This window comes from Lissotriton helveticus, chromosome 11 (assembly GCF_964261635.1).
Source record: "Lissotriton helveticus chromosome 11, aLisHel1.1, whole genome shotgun sequence".
In the NCBI taxonomy this organism is placed as follows: domain Eukaryota; kingdom Metazoa; phylum Chordata; class Amphibia; order Caudata; family Salamandridae; genus Lissotriton; species Lissotriton helveticus.
Genome location: NC_136072.1, coordinates 98243538 through 98262708, shown reverse-complemented (window position 1 = coordinate 98262708; position 19171 = coordinate 98243538). Strand labels below are relative to the sequence as shown.

At 44.9% G+C, this 19171-nt stretch overlaps 1 protein-coding gene across 3 annotated transcripts in view; it reads right to left on the bottom strand.

Annotated features, from left to right (window-relative positions):
- Positions 1 to 19171, bottom strand: part of NLGN1 (neuroligin 1) — a 771234-nt gene that overhangs the window by 261772 nt on the left and 490291 nt on the right. The gene's annotated exons all lie outside the window — the stretch shown is intronic.

Here is a 19171-nt window from a genome sequence, read left to right as displayed (position 1 = left end):
TCTGCCATTTCAGGCGTCTTCGGCCCGGCTTGCTTGAATCCTGATGGTGCAATGAGCAAGGGACTCACATCTGAGTATACCCTTCCACGCTTATGGTGGACAAAATGATTCAGAAAAGGGGGTGGTGATGAACAGAGTGCCTGAATTAAGCAGACCACTCTTACCCAGTCCAAAGATCAGGGCTTGATCCATCACCGTTTTTTAGCTCACTGCACCATCCCAGCTCAGAACTTGGCTATATGCAAATTAGTCTGTTCCTGTCCCAGTGCATGATGGGAACAGGGCAAACCAAACTACCAAGCCAATTCTTGTACTGGGAAGGAAACAAGCTTCCGGGGACCGGTTTCTGCCATTTCAGGCGTCTTCGGCCCGGCTTGCTTGAATCCTGATGGTGCAATGAGCAAGGGACTCACATCTGAGTATACCCTTCCACGCTTATGGTGGACAAAATGATTCAGAAAAGGGGGTGGTGATGAACAGAGTGCCTGAATTAAGCAGACCACTCTTACCCAGTCCAAAGATCAGGGCTTGATCCATCACCGTTTTTTAGCTCACTGCACCATCCCAGCTCAGAACTTGGCTATATGCAAATTAGTCTGTTCCTGTCCCAGTGCATGATGGGAACAGGGCAAACCAAACTACCAAGCCAATTCTTGTACTGGGAAGGAAACAAGCTTCCGGGGACCGGTTTCTGCCATTTCAGGCGTCTTCGGCCCGGCTTGCTTGAATCCTGATGGTGCAATGAGCAAGGGACTCACATCTGAGTATACCCTTCCACGCTTATGGTGGACAAAATGATTCAGAAAAGGGGGTGGTGATGAACAGAGTGCCTGAATTAAGCAGACCACTCTTACCCAGTCCAAAGATCAGGGCTTGATCCATCACCGTTTTTTAGCTCACTGCACCATCCCAGCTCAGAACTTGGCTATATGCAAATTAGTCTGTTCCTGTCCCAGTGCATGATGGGAACAGGGCAAACCAAACTACCAAGCCAATTCTTGTACTGGGAAGGAAACAAGCTTCCGGGGACCGGTTTCTGCCATTTCAGGCGTCTTCGGCCCGGCTTGCTTGAATCCTGATGGTGCAATGAGCAAGGGACTCACATCTGAGTATACCCTTCCACGCTTATGGTGGACAAAATGATTCAGAAAAGGGGGTGGTGATGAACAGAGTGCCTGAATTAAGCAGACCACTCTTACCCAGTCCAAAGATCAGGGCTTGATCCATCACCGTTTTTTAGCTCACTGCACCATCCCAGCTCAGAACTTGGCTATATGCAAATTAGTCTGTTCCTGTCCCAGTGCATGATGGGAACAGGGCAAACCAAACTACCAAGCCAATTCTTGTACTGGGAAGGAAACAAGCTTCCGGGGACCGGTTTCTGCCATTTCAGGCGTCTTCGGCCCGGCTTGCTTGAATCCTGATGGTGCAATGAGCTGGGATGGAGCAGTGAGATAAATAACGGTGATGGATCAAGCCCTGATCTTTGGACTGGGTAAGAGTGGTCTGCTTAATTCAGACACTCTGTTCATCACCACCCCCTTTTCTGAATCGTTTTTGGCCACTATAGGTGTGGCAGGGTATACTCAGACATGAGTCCCTTTCTCACTGCTCCATCAGGATTCAAGCAAGCCGGGCCGAAGAGGCTGAAATACCAGAAACCGGTCCCCGGTAGCTTGTCTCCTTTCTGGTGAAGAATTGGCTTGGTAGTTTGGTCTGCCCTGTTCCCATGATGCACTGGGCCAGGGACAGACTAATTTGCATATAGCCAGGTTCTGAGCTGGGATGGGGCAGTGAGATAAATAACGGTGATGGATCAAGCCCTGATCTTTGGACTGGGTAAGAGTGGTCTGCTTAATTCAGACACTCTGTTCATCACCACCCCCTTTTCTGAATCGTTTTTGGCCACTATAGGTGTGGCAGGGTATACTCAGACATGAGTCCCTTTCTCACTGCTCCATCAGGATTCAAGCAAGCCGGGCCGAAGAGGCTGAAATGCCAGAAACCGGTCCCCGGTAGCTTGTCTCCTTTCTGGTGAAGAATTGGCTTGGTAGTTTGGTCTGCCCTGTTCCCATGATGCACTGGGCCAGGGACAGACTAATTTGCATATAGCCAGGTTCTGAGCTGGGATGGGGCAGTGAGATAAATAACGGTGATCGATCAAGCCCTGATCTTTGGACTGGGTAAGAGTGGTCTGCTTAATTCAGACACTCTGTTCATCACCACCCCCTTTTCTGAATCGTTTTTGGCCACTATAGGTGTGGCAGGGTATACTCAGACATGAGTCCCTTTCTCACTGCTCCATCAGGATTCAAGCAAGCCGGGCCGAAGAGGCTGAAATGCCAGAAACCGGTCCCCGGTAGCTTGTCTCCTTTCTGGTGAAGAATTGGCTTGGTAGTTTGGTCTGCCCTGTTCCCATGATGCACTGGGCCAGGGACAGACTAATTTGCATATAGCCAGGTTCTGAGCTGGGATGGGGCAGTGAGATAAATAACGGTGATGGATCAAGCCCTGATCTTTGGACTGGGTAAGAGTGGTCTGCTTAATTCAGACACTCTGTTCATCACCACCCCCTTTTCTGAATCGTTTTTGGCCACTATAGGTGTGGCAGGGTATACTCAGACATGAGTCCCTTTCTCACTGCTCCATCAGGATTCAAGCAAGCCGGGCCGAAGAGGCTGAAATGCCAGAAACCGGTCCCCGGTAGCTTGTCTCCTTTCTGGTGAAGAATTGGCTTGGTAGTTTGGTCTGCCCTGTTCCCATGATGCACTGGGCCAGGGACAGACTAATTTGCATATAGCCAGGTTCTGAGCTGGGATGGGGCAGTGAGATAAATAACGGTGATGGATCAAGCCCTGATCTTTGGACTGGGTAAGAGTGGTCTGCTTAATTCAGACACTCTGTTCATCACCACCCCCTTTTCTGAATCGTTTTTGGCCACTATAGGTGTGGCAGGGTATACTCAGACATGAGTCCCTTTCTCACTGCTCCATCAGGATTCAAGCAAGCCGGGCCGAAGAGGCTGAAATGCCAGAAACCGGTCCCCGGTAGCTTGTCTCCTTTCTGGTGAAGAATTGGCTTGGTAGTTTGGTCTGCCCTGTTCCCATGATGCACTGGGCCAGGGACAGACTAATTTGCATATAGCCAGGTTCTGAGCTGGGATGGGGCAGTGAGATAAATAACGGTGATGGATCAAGCCCTGATCTTTGGACTGGGTAAGAGTGGTCTGCTTAATTCAGACACTCTGTTCATCACCACCCCCTTTTCTGAATCGTTTTTGGCCACTATAGGTGTGGCAGGGTATACTCAGACATGAGTCCCTTTCTCACTGCTCCATCAGGATTCAAGCAAGCCGGGCCGAAGAGGCTGAAATGCCAGAAACCGGTCCCCGGTAGCTTGTCTCCTTTCTGGTGAAGAATTGGCTTGGTAGTTTGGTCTGCCCTGTTCCCATGATGCACTGGGCCAGGGACAGACTAATTTGCATATAGCCAGGTTCTGAGCTGGGATGGGGCAGTGAGATAAATAACGGTGATGGATCAAGCCCTGATCTTTGGACTGGGTAAGAGTGGTCTGCTTAATTCAGACACTCTGTTCATCACCACCCCCTTTTCTGAATCGTTTTTGGCCACTATAGGTGTGGCAGGGTATACTCAGACATGAGTCCCTTTCTCACTGCTCCATCAGGATTCAAGCAAGCCGGGCCGAAGAGGCTGAAATGCCAGAAACCGGTCCCCGGTAGCTTGTCTCCTTTCTGGTGAAGAATTGGCTTGGTAGTTTGGTCTGCCCTGTTCCCATGATGCACTGGGCCAGGGACAGACTAATTTGCATATAGCCAGGTTCTGAGCTGGGATGGGGCAGTGAGATAAATAACGGTGATGGATCAAGCCCTGATCTTTGGACTGGGTAAGAGTGGTCTGCTTAATTCAGACACTCTGTTCATCACCACCCCCTTTTCTGAATCGTTTTTGGCCACTATAGGTGTGGCAGGGTATACTCAGACATGAGTCCCTTTCTCACTGCTCCATCAGGATTCAAGCAAGCCGGGCCGAAGAGGCTGAAATGACAGAAACCGGTCCCCGGTAGCTTGTCTCCTTTCTGGTGAAGAATTGGCTTGGTAGTTTGGTCTGCCCTGTTCCCATGATGCACTGGGCCAGGGACAGACTAATTTGCATATAGCCAGGTTCTGAGCTGGGATGGGGCAGTGAGATAAATAACGGTGATGGATCAAGCCCTGATCTTTGGACTGGGTAAGAGTGGTCTGCTTAATTCAGACACTCTGTTCATCACCACCCCCTTTTCTGAATCGTTTTTGGCCACTATAGGTGTGGCAGGGTATACTCAGACATGAGTCCCTTTCTCACTGCTCCATCAGGATTCAAGCAAGCCGGGCCGAAGAGGCTGAAATGCCAGAAACCGGTCCCCGGTAGCTTGTCTCCTTTCTGGTGAAGAATTGGCTTGGTAGTTTGGTCTGCCCTGTTCCCATGATGCACTGGGCCAGGGACAGACTAATTTGCATATAGCCAGGTTCTGAGCTGGGATGGGGCAGTGAGATAAATAACGGTGATGGATCAAGCCCTGATCTTTGGACTGGGTAAGAGTGGTCTGCTTAATTCAGACACTCTGTTCATCACCACCCCCTTTTCTGAATCGTTTTTGGCCACTATAGGTGTGGCAGGGTATACTCAGACATGAGTCCCTTTCTCACTGCTCCATCAGGATTCAAGCAAGCCGGGCCGAAGAGGCTGAAATGCCAGAAACCGGTCCCCGGTAGCTTGTCTCCTTTCTGGTGAAGAATTGGCTTGGTAGTTTGGTCTGCCCTGTTCCCATGATGCACTGGGCCAGGGACAGACTAATTTGCATATAGCCAGGTTCTGAGCTGGGATGGGGCAGTGAGATAAATAACGGTGATCGATCAAGCCCTGATCTTTGGACTGGGTAAGAGTGGTCTGCTTAATTCAGACACTCTGTTCATCACCACCCCCTTTTCTGAATCGTTTTTGGCCACTATAGGTGTGGCAGGGTATACTCAGACATGAGTCCCTTTCTCACTGCTCCATCAGGATTCAAGCAAGCCGGGCCGAAGAGGCTGAAATGCCAGAAACCGGTCCCCGGTAGCTTGTCTCCTTTCTGGTGAAGAATTGGCTTGGTAGTTTGGTCTGCCCTGTTCCCATGATGCACTGGGCCAGGGACAGACTAATTTGCATATAGCCAGGTTCTGAGCTGGGATGGGGCAGTGAGATAAATAACGGTGATGGATCAAGCCCTGATCTTTGGACTGGGTAAGAGTGGTCTGCTTAATTCAGACACTCTGTTCATCACGACCCCCTTTTCTGAATCGTTTTTGGCCACTATAGGTGTGGCAGGGTATACTCAGACATGAGTCCCTTTCTCACTGCTCCATCAGGATTCAAGCAAGCCGGGCCGAAGAGGCTGAAATGCCAGAAACCGGTCCCCGGTAGCTTGTCTCCTTTCTGGTGAAGAATTGGCTTGGTAGTTTGGTCTGCCCTGTTCCCATGATGCACTGGGCCAGGGACAGACTAATTTGCATATAGCCAGGTTCTGAGCTCGGATGGGGCAGTGAGATAAATAACGGTGATGGATCAAGCCCTGATCTTTGGACTGGGTAAGAGTGGTCTGCTTAATTCAGACACTCTGTTCATCACCACCCCCTTTTCTGAATCGTCTCAGGTAGTGAGGCAGAGCAGTCCAAGCCTTACTCAGGGGGAGTTGCTGTGTGAGACTCAGAAGTAAGCAATGCAGCCACTAGAAGTATCATAGTAGGTCCAAAGTAGTTTGTTTTACATTTTTATGCTATGCTTTTCAGATGACTCAAAATTCTTTTTCACACCTTTTAAGGTGTGCAGATAATATATACAAGACAGTTTCACAGCTCTAGAACAGAAATCCACTGCTGACTTTACCAATCCCAAAGTTAGACAATCAATAATGATCACATCAGTATTATCACATACATCCCAGGCAAGGAACATTCAAGGTATAACATTGGGAATGGGTCTTCATCCTATTTGCTGGGTTGTGGAATTTATATGACTGTTGAGAGCAGGAACTCCAAATGAGTGATAGTTTAATGCCACCTCTGCCTCAAGAAGATCAGGTCTAAGAACTACAATGAGATTTTGATTCCCATTTTAATATGCTTTAAAGTAGATCCACACTTTTCCAACAATTTTGTTCTGTCCCTAACCACCTGATGGGTGTTGCATGGTGAATATGTTCTAGATATTTGTCATAATTTCTGTGGGGATTGTTTCTTGGGTTTTTGATTTCTGGGCTATGCTGAATCTTGCAGTGAGGAGTAATGTTGGCGAGTGATGAGAGGTAGTCTAGATCCCTCACTGCTGGCACAGGGCATAAGGTATATAGCACTGAGCATAATGGAAGATCTCAACCCAAAATCTCTTTGATAAATCACCTCTTTTCTCCCTCCAAAATGTTTGCACCACTGAGCAACTGCTTTAAATATGTTCTAGCATGCTCTCACACCCGAACCTCCTCCAACATTGATCACGCCCACCATGCACAGCACACAGCCTGGCTGGAGCAAAATACCAGAGCATCATAGTCTTATATAAATGTAGTGAGGCTTTATCTCACCTCATTTTGGACACTTTTTCGTCACCTGGTTATTCATTTTAGATAATTTTTCAGGCATCCAGTAGGACCTGTGTAAAGTAAAAAGATGATTTTTCCTAAGGGGTGCAGAAACTATAACATACCATAAATAAGGGCAGGATACTTGCCAAAGTTGTTGCAAGTCTTGTGCCGGAAAGATGTTCTTCCAGATATCGCCTGGTGTGGTAAATTCAACCTCGTCCCTCTGGGTCAGGTACCAGTACCATTTCAAAATTTCTTTTCAGGCTGGATCTTTCTGTATTTCTTCCTCCAGTTTCCAAATATGTTCTGAATTTATATCTTGTTCTTTAGACCAGCTAGCCAACTGATAGTATTTGAACCTTGAGATTTCGGTGTTGGTTCTTTCCAATAGTAAGTCCCAGCTCTTTAAATTGCCAAGCTCTAAAAGTTCTTCCCAGTTCTCTATTCCTGCTTTTTTTGAACGACCTGCTAGGGAGTCTTTCAGGCATTCCAGGGTTCCCTGTGAATTCAATATTGATACTAGCTGACTGTAATATAGAAACCTCCATACTCTTCTTATCTCGTACCATATTTTTCATGCTAACCCCAGAACCTTTAATTTAATTTTTTTAAAGTACTTGGGGTGGCCAAACTTATAGAGAGAATGGTCATAATCAGTAACTGCTTTCCAATATACAGAGTAAAGATCATGCAGTCAGAAAAGATTCCTGATGTTCTTGAAATGGAAGGCTCTATAGTACATCATACGGACTGGGTTGGCTATGACCCCTCGATTTTTCTTTTGGCAAAGCTTTTTCCAGGCTATCGTTACTCCTCTGGTGGCCCAGATGAAGGCATTTATTTAGCTCTGAATCTTTCTTATCCAATGTGGTTTGAACTCCAAAGGAAGAGTGTTAAATACAAAAGTAAACTTTGGCAGGATCGCCATTTTGATAACGTTGGCTCTCCCCATAAAAGTAAGAGATAAACAGCTCCAAGATCTTAATAACTTCTTCATTTCTTTTACGTGTCCCGACTAGAAAACTTCTACCGCCCCAAGCACTTTTCTTGAACCTAGGGACCACCAGGTGGTGGGCTTCAACTGAGCGTAGCTGAAGTGCGGGGAGATACCAGCGAAGATTTTCCTTAACCCTTTGCATGCTGATGACGGAACCGCTCCGTTATCAGCTGCGGGTGCGCTGTGATGATGACTGAGCGGTTCCGTCATGGCCCGCTCGCCGCTCATGCGCGGCGCGAATTCCGCGCCTGCGCTGAGCATTCTATTGAGTGGGGCGGGCCATGACGGAACCGCTCCGTCACAAGCACAGCCCAACCGACGCTGGTGACGGAGCGGTTCCGTCACCAGCATGCGCCCGCCGCATTTCCGCCCCGCCCCCTTAGCACTGCGGCGGAATAGCCGCCGCAGTGAAGAGGTTAAAAAAAGACTGGCACTATATCATGAGTTTCTTTAAATGCTATCAAAGGGCTTTAAACTCTATGCATTGCTTCACTGGTAACCAGTGTAATTATCTAAAGGCTGCAGTGGTTGGTTTATGTTTAAGAATATTCAACAAAAGACAGGCAGCAGGATTTTGCACAATCTGACGTTTAGTCAGGCATTTAGGCCTGCGGTTGATCAAAAGACCATTGCAATAATCAGCTCTGGATAAGCCCAAATCAGTGATCACCAGCTTACGTAAATCAGCTAGAATAAACGGGAGAATCTTTCTCAAAAGCTTTAACATATAAAAAGATGCTGAGGTAATCTGGCTCAAATGACCTTCAAAGGTAAGCTTTGAATCAAAGGTGACACCTAGGTTTTTTACTTTATTTGAGGGGGTGGGCAGCGAGACCAGTTCAGATGGCCAGTGGGTTGGGGACCAAAAGGTGGCATTGCTGCCAAAGAGTAGCACCTCAGTTTTGTTGAAACTCAACTTCAAACAGTTAGCAGCCATCCAGTCTCCAGCTGGGCGGAGGCAAGTATAAAACTGAGATGTCGTGTCTGATGGTGACCCTGTCAAATACACCACAATTTGGGTATCATCAACTTAGGTTATAGCTTAGAAACCCAATGATCTAATCAGCTGCGCCAAAGGGGCAACGTAAACGTTAGAAAGGGTAGGGCTCAATAATGAGCCCTGAGGGAACCCACAAGGTAGTGTAAAATTGTGTGAATTAAATTCAGAGAGTGCAAAAATTGTTCTCAGTCAGACAGAAAGGATCTAAGTAGGGTGAGAGGTTTTCCTTTTATGCCTATCCTCTCAAGGCATTCCAAAAGTTTTGTGTGACTGATGGTATCAAGTTCAAGTGCAGCAGGAAGGTCAAGCAGCACCAGTGCTGCATTACCCCCTGCATCGACCGTCTGCATAATCTGTTCTGACACAGATATCAGTGCCAGTTTAGTGCTGTGGTGTTTCAGGAAGCCAAACTCGGTGGCGTCCAGGAAAGCATTTGTCTCGATATATTCAGATAGTGCTTTGTTCATGGCCCTCTCAGCTATCTTAGCGGGTAAAGGCAGTCTTGAGATTGGCCGGTAACTATTAGGGTCAGCCCCATCAAGATTAACTTTCTTTAGAAGGGGAAGAACTGATGCTAGTTTCCATTTAGTAGGAAAGATGCCTGAAGAGAACATTTGATTAACAAGCATTTACAATGCAACGGTCTCGGCATTGCAAAAGTTAGAGCTATTAGCATTGTAAATGAACGCGAGTTTAAGGTCTTGACATTGTAAATGACAAGGTCTTTTATTTATGTTTTAAAAACCAAAACACCAATAAAAGTCATTGTCATTTACAATGCCAATAGCTCAAAGTCGCGTACTGTGTATGCCAAACTACAGTAGCCTCCTGATGAGTGCCTTTTCACTTAATTTTTTTCCAATGAAAGCCCTGGCATTTCTTTTTTTACAAATTAAGCACGGGTGGTGTCCGTGTCTGCATGGCAGTGGTGGTGTCCGTGTGAGCATGGGAGTGGTGGTGTCCGTGTGTGCATGGGAGTGGTGGTGTGCGTGTGTGCACGGCAGTGGTGGTGTGCGTGTGTGCACGGCAGTGGTGGTGTGCGTGTGTGCACGGCAGTGGTGGTGTCCGTGTGTGCACGGCAGTGGTGGTATCCGTGTGTGTATGCCAGTGGTGGTGTCCGTGTGTGCATGGCAGTGGTGGTGTGCGTGTGTGCACGGCAGTGGTGGTGTCCGTGTGTGCACGGCAGTGGTGGTATCCGTGTGTGTATGCCAGTGGTGGTATCCGTGTGTGTATGGCAGTGGTGGTGTCCGTGTGTGCATAGCAGTGGTGTCGTCCGTGTGTGCATGGCAGTGGTGGTGTCTGTGTGTGCATGGCAGTGGTGGTGTCCGTGTGTGTATGGCAGTGGTGGTGTCTGTGTGTGCATGGCAGTGGTGGTGTCTGTGTGTGCATGGCAGTGGTGGTGTCCGTGTGTGCATGGAAGTGGTGGTGTCCTTGTGTGCATGGAAGTGGTGGTGTCCGTGTGTGCACGGCAGTGGTGGTGTCCGTGTGTGCATGGCAGTGGTGGTGTCCTGTGTGCAGGGCAGTGGTGGTGGCCTCAGCAGCAGATTGGCATCTTTTCACATATTGTTTTTTCATAATTTGGTCTCTATATCTGATAGAGCCACATACTTTTGGAGCTATGTGATTCTAAGTTTCACACGTTCTTCTGACGTTTTCTCACTTTGGAAACTTTTTCTTGCTCTGGGTGCTGTTCTCTGCTTCTTTGGTGTGACACGACTTTCTTTTCACACCTTCTCACATCTTTTCAACGCAAGACAAAACCACAAAGTCCTAAGTTCCCTCTTTGGAAACATGTGCCAATTATTGTATTCATGCTTATTTCTTACACCCTTGAGGAAGTCAGGGTGGTGACGAAACGCGCGTTGGCTGTTTCCGTGCTACAAAGTCAAGAAACCGGAATTCTAATCACATCAAAGAATTTGCACTTTGCTAATGCTAAGACTGTTTGAAACATAACTTCTGTGTTTTTGAGGCAATAAATCACTATTGAATCATCCAATTCTATTCTGTTTACTAAATTCCTGTGATAGAACATTTCTCTCATTATCATATGGGGTTTCCTTTGCTGTAGAAACTTAATCACAAAGGGCCCGATTCACAGAATGAACTTAAGACTAAATCCTAAACTTACTACTATTTGGTATTCACAGAATGCACTTACTACTTTCGGGATTCACAGAGTGAACTTACTACTTTCGGGATTCACAGAATAAACTTACTACTTTGGGTATTCACAGAATAGATTTAAGACTACTAACTCTAAGTCCGAAATCGGGGAGTAAATTCCGGCCCGGAGGCGGAGCTTCCGGCTTGGGGGCGGAGCTTGCGGCCCGGAGGCGGAGCTTCCGGCCCGGAGGCGGAGCTTCCGGCTTGGAGGTGGGGATTTTTGCCATGCTGAAATCTCCAACTTTGGGCCGCAAGCTCCGACTCCGGGCCGGAAGCTCCGCCTCCGGGCCGGAAGCTCCGCCTCCGGGACGCAAGCTCCGCCCCCAAGCCGGAAGCTCCACCTCCGGGCCGGAATTTACTCCCCGATTTCGGACTTAGAGTTAGTAGTCTTAAATCTATTCTGTGAATACCCAAAGTAGTAAGTTTATTCTGTGAATCCCGAAAGTAGTAAGTTCACTCTGTGAATTCCGAAAGTAGTAAGTGCATTCTGTGAATACCAAATAGTAGTAAGTTTAGGATTTAGTCTTAAGTTCATTCTGTGAATCGGGCCCAAACTGTACGTGTAATATTCAGAGTGCCGGGGTTCTGTCTTTTATGTATTCTTGAATAAGTCATTATTTGCCTTGTTCTAACCAATACTCTGGGTAGTAGCGTATCTCACTATATCTGATAACACTTTTTTTGAAGTGCGACACTATATCCACCCCTTCCGTGTGTGGTTCGTTGTTCCACTCTAAACTGATTTAACTTTGTCCTGGAAAAAATGGCCATGGCATTACAGAAAGTTTGGCTTTCTGGAGTGTTGGCTGTTTCAGGGGGTTTGGCTAACTATTTTACTGTAGCAAATAATTCTTTAGACAAATTCTTAGCTTCTATTATGGCTGAAAAGAAATAACGGGTCATCTCCTCCTGTATTAGTCGTTTATAGTCTAATAATGATTGTTGATATATGGATCTGTCACTTGTATCGTAGTTGGCCCTCCACTTCCTTTCCAAACGGGGACAGTTCTGTTTTTGGAGTCTAAGTTGCTCAGTGAACCAGGGCTCTGAGCGTCTAGCTCCTTGGTTAGTGATAGATTTTTCAGGTAAAACCTGATCAATTGAGTTATGAATCCACTTTTCAAAGGCAACTGCAGCTATGTTGGGGTCGTTATTGTGTTTTGGGGGGTTTAAGGCAAGAGAGCCTTCAAGAGTCACAGGTTCGATTTTGTTCCATGGTCGGAAGCGTCTAGTATGCTTATTTCTTAAATTTTGAAATCCTAAGTGATGAGGAGAAAGAGAAAACATAACAGCTTTATGATCAGACCAAGTGAGTGGGAGTGATGGAACACATTACAGAGCACTGTTATTGGAAAAAAATACCATCCAGTAAGTGCCCTGCTAAGTTGGTGCTACCGGTTACTTGCTGAGTAAGACCTATTCTATTCATAGTGTAAATAAAAACAGCGTCCCTGTCTGATGGATCTTCTAGGTGTAAATTGAAGTCACCTAGAACCAAGTAGCTAACCTTCAACCCCTAATAAAATGCAAGCCCAGCTTGGAGAGGGAGGGAGTATCAGTATATAATGTATGCACCTGAAACTGTTCCTTCCAGTACCTAGTCCTATGCCTTGAAAAAAATAAAGGACTTTCAAGCACTGGGCATGTGCTTTGCTCTTCAAAAGATATACAATGCATAGGGTTTTTTGAGAAAAAAACATTTCTCCTTGCAAATGTCTTCCTCAAGGAAGCATTATGTTTTGACAAAACGTCTGGTAGTAGTGCTTTGTGTCACAAACTATGGGTGTTTAAGCTGATCCGCACTAGCAACACCACAGTAATGCCCCGCTGATGATAAGCAACGCAAAGCAGTGCAAAGTGTTTTTTTCTGCTGAGAATATGTCTCCTTTCCTGCTCAAAATTCTTTCAGCACTAGAAAGTAAATACCATGCCCCATTTTGCTCTGGCATAGGGTTTTAGTAAATCTGGGCCCTACTGATGTGACAATACTACAGATGGACTTGTCAGTGCTATATAACACTGCATTAGAAAGCAAGCCATGCAGATATACCTCGACAACTATAATAATAAAATGTCTGCCATGGACGTACACTAGTTAAATGTGTAAGTGAAACCCAATGGCATCTTTATGTCTCCCTGTTCCATGTTGCATCTGTTAACAGCAAATACATTATCAGTAAGCTATAAATGCACTAAAGAAGAGGGCAATGTCCCCAATTCTTGTTATCCATCTTTTTTATTCCTCTGTATCTGTGTGAATCTCTCCCCTGTCTCTCAAGGCTATGAAACTATTATTGGAAAGCCACACAGGACGTCAGAAATAAGCACAGACCTCAAAGACGCACAAGAATGATAGATGCAGCCGCGCCATTTCTCAAGGCTAAAGGATGTTATTGAACAATAAAGGTCACTCTCCACTGGGTACCTCCTCAGGTTGAAAAAACATGGTGCAGTGTTTCTGTGCTCTAATGCAAAACAAATACATTTCTACCCATTTCAATTCGAGAAAACTGCTGAGCTTTACAACTGCATATTCAGTGGTGGGTGAAAAAGATTATGGCATCAGGAAGTTTGATCACTACAAATATCATGAGAATCCTGTTTTCAAATAATGGATTCCAAAAAGCACTTATCAATCAGCGCAGCTGCCACATGATTAAGTGCATGGTGCCAAGTAACCCTAGGTCATGAATGGTACCATTTATTTCTTGTACTTCGTGATTGAACCAGCTACAGCTATAAAGAATATGTGTGAAAATGCACCTGCACATTTTAGGTGTGGTATTCCCTATACAGGAAATCGTTTTTTATATATATATATATATATATATATATAATATATATATATATATATATATATATATATATATATATATATATATATATATATATATATATATATATATATATATATATATATATATATATATGAGACTAGAAACGCTCCAACCCAAGAAAGAAGAAGCGGGAGCCCAGAGGAGAACAGGAAAGGAAGCCTTTATTCACACGGTAACAATCCTGATGGCGGCGAATGCATTTCGGCGTCTGCCTTCGTCAGCGCCCAACACCAGCATAACTCCTAAGTGTAGTTCCTCCCTGCTTCCATTTACATGGTGAAACCGAGTTCGCCCCTCCCCCTTGTTAATACAGCTCAACAGGTGCAGTCCGTTCTCCATTCTCCGGACTACAACTCCCAGGGTGCCTTGTAGTACAGGTAGCCCAGGATGGTGAGTAAAGTCTTGTGGGGGGGTTTTCTTGTTGAAATTACCGAAGGAACTAGTAAAGCAGGGTGAGATGTCATGTCCCAAGTTCAATCAGGCAACCCCTCGGGTCTCCTCAGACTGCCACAGCCTCCCGAACCAAAAGTCAATAGTGCAGGGACTAAACTGCGGATGCAGAGTGCCCACGAGGGAGGTACAATACCTCCACTGCTCCTCTCATTCAGTGTGGGTGGCGGGAACCGGACAATGCCATACCTGGAACAAGCAAAGTGCCGCGAATATATTTATATATATATATATAGGTACCATTTGACAAACCTTCACCCTAGTTTCAAAACTATTTTGCCACTCACTTCAGTTGCTGTCTGGCAAGTCTCAGGGGGAATTGTCAAGTAAGGGCCAAGTAAAAGAGGGAGTCCCAAAATGTGCTGCAACACATGCGATTACAACGCGGGTGTTACATCAACCACGTTGTTGCAACGCAGGCCATCGTAAGTCATTTCTATGACTTTTTGTAGTGGACGCGCTTGACTTAGGAATAGTATAATTTAGTATGCCAACTCCAGCGTGTGCAACAGTAGGGAAGGTGTTGCAATAGTAAATGTAAATGTAAATGTAGTATACTTGTAAAGCGCACAGCTGCCCCAGCAACGGGGCGTCCCGGCGCTGTATAACTCTGGGGAACCCGTCCTGGCTTTCCCTGTGGGATGGTCCCTTGCTGGGAGTCCCCAAGGTGGAGCCAGGCATCCCTGGAATTGGTGGGGCCGTTGTGGAGATTAGGCAAGCTAATGCCCAGAGTTGCCGAGTGGAACCCCTGATTATAGTAAGCACCGAAGCGAGAATTATCGAGTCTGCTGACCAAGGTCCACGACCCTGCCGCGTCGGGAATTGAACCCTGGTCCCAGGCTGACTTCTGCTCTCAGGCCTGCCGCCTCTAACCAGTGAGCCACACTACTCCACTAGTAAATGATACTATTCCTTAGTTTAGCCCACCCCCTACATCAAGTCGTAGAAACGACTTGCGATGTAATGGCTTGCGTTGTAACAATTGGGTCATTGCAATGACTGCGTTGTATTGACATGCATTGTAGCACATGCAATGTAAACGCTGTTTCCCCACAGGCAGTGATACAGTAATATAAATTGTAATAGCATATGTTACTTTAAATGTTTTGAATTGAATGTTTGTTTTTGGTTGGGAACGCATCACATAGATCAGTCGCGGTTCTTGCAACATAGCCGGCAGATTCCTTATTTGGATTAGGATCCACGGCAGATCTGAGTGAGAAATTAGGAAAAAAAGATTAAAAAACAAAAAGAGCCATTTTTTGGGAAAAGGGTTGACTCTGAAAAGAGTCTATTGTGTTTATGGTGTGCAGATGATAACAACACAGAACAGGATACCATCTTTTAAGTGTTTGAGGAAGACCCTGTTGCCATTATAAAATACCCACTCCAGGAGGGAAAAATATAAGCATACTGTCAAAGATGTGTCCTTTTTGTGAATTGCTTTAATTTTCAGAGAACAAAGCTCAGAAAAGCTGAAAGCCTAGTTCTCGCTTTCATTTTTAAGTCTGATATACGCTAAGTCCTTTTAATATATATATATATATACATATATCTCTCCACCATCCCCGCTTAATGATACGCAACAACCATTAATTGAACTAGACATGAACAGTTGGAGATTTGAGACTGATGTAAATTCGGGGAGTAAATTTAAACCTAAGTCTGTTTTTTTCCCAAATGTTCAATGTGAGGCAATAGACATATTTGAAAAAGGTGTTCTTTCTGATTTGCACAAATTAAGATCCATTAAAACACCTGTGCTGCTTAAGAACCTTACTACCCCCCAGATTATTGCCATTGAGAATCTGAAAGCTGATAACAACATTGTCATTCGACAATCAGATAAAGGGGGGAATGTTGTTGTGTTAAGCAAAGAAATGTACCTGGAAGAAGGGATGCGACAATTACAGGATGCTACTTGCTATCAAAAATCTGAAAGGGCGGATATATCTAGATCTAATAGTATATATCGAGAAATGTTAGTCGAGTGGCGTGAGAAAGGACTGCTTGAGTGGGAGGAATTTTACTATCTGTACTGCCCAAACCCTCGCATTCCAGTACTTTATTTGTTGCCCAAGTTGCACAAGAACTATCAGAATCCACCAGGGAGACCGATTGTCTCCTCAATGGGCTCTCTTCTCGAAAATACATCGAGATTTATTGACTACTTTCTCAGAAAGTATGTGGTAGCACTTCCCTCGTATCTTAGGGATACCACTCATTTTCTCACCTGTATACATGGCATACATTGGGAAGAAGACTTTGTCTTCATCACCCTGGACGTCGGTAGCTTATATACTGCTATCAGGCACCAACCAGGGATCAATGCGATAAGACATTTTTTGAAAACTCGGTCTATCTCTTTGCTGGATCATTCCAACATGATTGTACAAATGATTGATTTCTGTCTGACAAACAATTTTTTTGTCTTTAATGGAACTATATATAGACAGTCACAGGGCACCGCGATGGGCACCTGCTTCGCCCCAGGCTACGCGAATTTATTCATGGGCTGGTGGGAGGAGCAGGTGGCCGCACCAATGGAGGAATTTAACACCAATGTTGCCCTGTGGCTGCGCTATATCGATGACATTTTTGTCATCTGGAAAGGATCAGAACAATCAGCTGCCGAGATTGTGGGGAAACTCAATGATAATGATTTGAATTTAAAATTCAGTGCCGACATCCGTAAGACCTCTATTGTATTTCTGGATATTTCTGTATGCATTGTGAACCATAATATTGAAACCAGTTTACATCATAAAAGTACTGCTGGCAACAGCATTCTGAGTACAAACAGTTCTCATCCACGGAATTTGGTACAAAGCATCCCCTATGGGGAATTATTACGTGCCAGAAGAAACTGTAGCTCTACTGCAACATTTGAACAAGAGAAATACACTATGTGTAGAAGATTTAGGGAACGTGGCTATGGTGAAAAAACAATTTCGGAAGCCTGTAAAAGGGCTAATGAACTTGAAAGAAATGATCTGCTTTTTCGTGGAAAAGAAAATAAAACACAGGATACAGTAAGATTCATCACCACATACTGTGGACAAGTTCACAATATCCGCCAAATTTTTAAAAAACATTGGCATGTCCTCCTAAGTGATGAACATTTGAGAACAGATCTTGGTAGTAATCCCCAAATTACTTTCCTGAAAGAGCAGATCACTCAAAGATGAACTAAGCCACAACTATGTGACTGAGATCAATAGAGAGACTCAACCAACTCACAGAGGGTTCAAATGCTGTAACAGACGCAAGGCCTGTAGGAACAGTGTCAATTGTGAAAAATTGGAAGTTCCAAATATGGGCAAGGAATTTGAGATTAGGAAACACTTAACTTGTAACACCACACATTGTGTATATCTCTTGATCTGCCCATGTAAGAAATGGTACGTGGGGAGTACAAAACACGAGGCCAAAAAGAGAGTTCTGGAACATCGTCGAGCTATTGTAAATAACAACAAACTATACCCAATAGCTAGACATTTTGGCACTCATCACTATCAAGATGTAACTGGATTACGTATGGTTGTAATTGATTCTGTTGACATGGGTATCAGGGGAGGAGATAGAGAACTGTCCTTACGTAAACTGGAATCATTATATATCATTGAATTTAACAGCATTGCACCTTATGGTTTGAATGTTTCTGAGGAATTGGCAGTACATCTTCATTGATATTTAATTTATGAGCATTATCTAAAACAGTATCACAGTCATTGCGCTGAGAACATTTTAAAATAATTTTTTATTCTCATAGGTGCTGTGAGGGAGTATAACTTGATGGCCACTGGTTGTGCAGACATATGGTGAAGTACCTTGAATGACAATGTGTATTTTGTCATGTTTCATAAGTTACATTAATTGAGCCCACTTGGGCAGAATCATCTGGACAGTGCACATATAAGAGGAAGTTCAGCTACTCGGGATAACACTGATATGAACAGGACACGGCAATATGAATGGCACAATTTTTGATGATTTTTTGGACAGATCCAATGTATGTTGAATTAATTTCATATATTCATGAATTTGAAGCCCACTAAGGCATAACGAACATTGCACTGAATTATATGGTACCACCTATATGATTTGTTTAGAGGCTACAATTGCCATGATAGGCAAGGTTGGATTGCTAAAGTAACCATATGTGTAAAGATATGTGCCAGCTGCCGACGAAAGAGGTCTCCATATGTCATAAGGGTTGATACAACTTGAAACATGCGTGTTGACTTTAAAACAGGAATTATGTGGAAAATTTGTAAATCATTCAGCCCACTGGGGCAATACAAATTGTGAACTGCACTGATTTATATACATCAGGTTCATGTAATGGTTTTATATGTAACTGTTTCATCTGGTCAACATTATGTGTTTCACCCTTCAAAATGGCCGATATGTTTACCGATACAAAACACAGCACTTATTTTACTGTCCTATGTTTATTTTCATGAATTGTGTACACCGGGTGATTTAAATTTGATTATGTGCACAGAGGCTCTCGAACGTGATCAAGGCTTAACCGCCGAAACGCGTTGTTTGTTGCCGCAATAAATCGCTTTTTGCAGAAGGAAGGTGTCCGAGCATCTTTTGCTATATTAAAAGATCGTTCAAGGATATATACATATATATATATATCAGTCAAAACAGGTTGCCCCAGGTGAGGAGGCCACTCCGAGTTCTCATCATCCAACGAGGGCCCCAGCAGAGACAACTTGCACATGTCCATTAAAAAACGCGGCTCAACGCGTTTCGGGCCACCGCCCTTGTTCACGAGCCTACTGAAATGAGTGAACAGCAACATGTTCTGTTTTTGACCATCACCTTTTTAATAACAAAGCCCGCCCCCCTGGGCGTGTCTTCAAGCCACACTTGGCCTCGGCACCCGAGTGCCTTCTGGTAATTGCAGTCATTAACATTTTGTTACCCAAGTGGGTTGTGCTGTTCGATATTTGCAGTTTATAAAATCCCAAGTGGGTCAATGGAGAGTGAAAGGTGGGTCCGCTGGATTATGTCCCCCACTCGTTTTTGACGAACTCAGCTCCATCGTGACACTGGGAGTTCCCAGTGCCTGGATCCGTACCGCTGCGGCGG